The sequence below is a fragment of the Papaver somniferum genome, chromosome 6 (genome assembly GCF_003573695.1).
Source record: "Papaver somniferum cultivar HN1 chromosome 6, ASM357369v1, whole genome shotgun sequence".
Classification (NCBI taxonomy): domain Eukaryota; kingdom Viridiplantae; phylum Streptophyta; class Magnoliopsida; order Ranunculales; family Papaveraceae; genus Papaver; species Papaver somniferum.
In genome coordinates, this window is record NC_039363.1 from 8,415,232 (window position 1) to 8,418,089 (window position 2,858).

The 2,858-nt window shown below is 33.6% G+C and overlaps 1 protein-coding gene across 1 annotated transcript in view; it reads right to left on the bottom strand.

Moving 5' to 3' along the window:
• The window catches only part of LOC113290427 (putative F-box protein At3g10430), a 5,104-nt gene extending 2,595 nt beyond the window's left edge, over nucleotides 1–2,509 (bottom strand). The window contains exon 1 of the mRNA XM_026540036.1: nucleotides 2,458–2,509. The gene's annotated coding sequence lies outside the window, so the exon portion shown is untranslated. The remainder of the gene's footprint in view (nucleotides 1–2,457) is intronic.
• Between the last annotated feature and the right edge of the window lie 349 nt (nucleotides 2,510–2,858).

Consider the following 2,858-nt stretch of genomic DNA (forward strand, 5'->3'; position numbering starts at 1 on the left):
AGATCATCCTTTGTATTTTGCATCAAAGATAGCATTTTTTTTAGTCTAATTCAAAGACTAAAATCTTTTTTTTTTTTTCAGAATCCTTGTTGTCATATAAGGGGTTACAGACATCTTTTCTATTTTGTATGGATGTCATTATTATCTCACATCTTTATCTAGGTTTTCCATATAAGGTTCCTTCTAAATATTTTCCAATCACACTTTTATCTGTTTTCATCGAAACTCATCTCATCATTTTCATCATGACCTTTTTAATCCTTTGGTATAGATATTCGGGTCTCTTTAATATTTAACCGTTAACAAGATAATCCAATTTAGGATTTCAATCGTCCTTGTGAAGTCCGGAGACATATGGGGAGTCGAAGTCTTTGCTACAATGAAGATCTAACTGTGGTTTGGAGTTTGAGTTGGCTATACGTATGAAGTGCAGTCGTTTTCTGCTTTTTTATCTCCATCTATTTTTTTTATATCTCAATATTAAACAAGACAACCATATCCTATTTGTTTAGGATTTGCGAACTAGTTCTACATATATTCTTTCCGGGTAAAGGGAGTTGCAAGCAATCCTTGTTTGTGCATGTGCAGTATCATTTTGGTGTTGATACTGCAGGACGTACATTAAGTACTGGTCCTTCTATTCTTTTCTGTTTTCAAGATCATATGGCGGAACCAAAAGCTTTGCGAAGATGGAGATTCATTGGTGTACCTTTATACACTAGTGGCACCATGGTTTGTCGTTGTACTAGTGTTCTAGTGATTTGGTTATACCCAGTTTTGAAGACTGTTTTTCTGCTCCTTCATCAACATTTGTTATTTTGCTTTTTGGTGGTGTTCCCGTCCAAGCCGCTTGGTGTTGCTGTTCAAGAGTGCCTCACCAACATTATTGCCGAGATGTTGCACAACCTTTCCATGGTTCAAGTTGTACACTTAATTTCTCTCCGTGTTCAACTTGAGGGGGTGTTGGAATGTATGATACATTGCCACCGAGGTAACCGAGGTGGTTAGCTATCACTCACATGACTAAGTCATACATGGTCATGATTCTAGCTAATAAATCAGGTATTGTAGCTAGATAAGCTTTAGTTTACCTAGTTTGTTAGTATTATCTAGGTTTACTGTTCATCTTCTTCCTATCACCACGGGAAAAACATACTTTGCCAACCCCCACAAGTGTCGAATACAACTTCTACAAGACTTGTAAATTCGTCTTTCACTATACGTACAGGAGTTGTATGATATCCTTCCACAACAACCTTTATGTATTGTAGAAAACCTTATCACAACACACAAGTAAGGTTGTCAAACTCAAACATAATTTTCTAGAGTTTTTTTCACAACTCCTATTTATATTGTTATACATGCTTTCACAATATTCGTTAAGTGTAGTAAAATCCCATAACACAACTTCTATAAACGATGTGAATAGTACTATTACTACTCTAGTTATAATGGTTGAAAATTTTGGTACAACCTCTAATATATGTAGTACAAGTCTAAAACACAACCTCTATAAATGTTGTGAATAGTAGTATTACTACTCTTGTTATAATGGTTGAAATTTTTTGTACAACCTCTAATATGTGTAGTGCAAGTCCATAACACAACTTCTATAAATGCTGTGAATAGTAGTATTACTACTCTTGTTGTAATGGTTGAAATTTTTTGTACAATTGGATACCAACTTGGAAGAATTTCTAAATGAGATGGTGCACTGACTTTCATATGGGTAAGTCAATCGCTTAAGAAGCAATTGTCTCGCCCATATGATAGAAAGCGCACTAATAATTAATATAGCAATTTGGTATCACTAAAGGACAACGTAACAACAAAATCACCACCAAGCAACTATTCAACGGATGGTTGGAATACGGAAGCCCTGCACATTCTCGGTTGAGAATGAACCAAGGGTTACGTATTCCAACTCCGGAATTAGAGATTCACTTGATGGTTACTAGCATGCCATTCAAGCTCCAATTTAAGGTTACTAGCATGTAAAAATAAGCAAAAAAAACTAAAATCAAAACAAAATTGCATGCTATTATAAAAAAAAAAAAAACCTAAAATCAAAATCAGTCAAATTAAAAACAACCCTAAAACAAGATCAAAAAATCCTAGCTAGAATATACATCATGCATAGATCAACCCATTTAAAGAATACAAATCTAACCATCTAACCATTTATTTTCACATATTATGCATAGATCAATCAAAAAAATAAAACCTAAAATCAGTAAATTTAAAACGAACCCTAAAAAAATTTAAAACAAAATCAAAACAAAAACAGTAAATCCTAGAACACTCAACAAATAATTGCATGTTATTAAAAAAAATAAAAATAAATAAAAGCTTTCTAACCATGTAAAATTACATGTTAATGTTACAAACCCTAGAACAAAAAACTATAATCAACCAAAGCGAATGAAAGAAAAGAGGGTTCCAGAGATTAATTTGTACCATTATAGAGAGATTTTATGACGAGGGTTGTAGATTTTCTGAGGTTTGAGAGTTTTTATGTGGGTTTGAGGATATGGTGTTATTTTGATTTTCTAAGATCAAAAATGAGTTTTTGACGATCTGAATGAGTTTTTGCAGAGAGTTTTTCTCTATTGAAGAAAGAGAAAAGAAAAAGTTAAAGAGATGAACGGAGAAGGAGAAGGAACCGAGAGAGAGTTTTGTGTGGTCCTCAATTTTTGTTTGACCCAAAATTCAACAAGCGACACGTCGCAAAATATGGGCGGGATATTTGGGCAGTAAACTGGGTGCAAAATCCTCAATCCGCATGATAGGTTAGATTTGAGTTTAAAGACGTTAGATTAGATTTTATGCAATCTAATTGGTTAAGAGAATAGGTTACG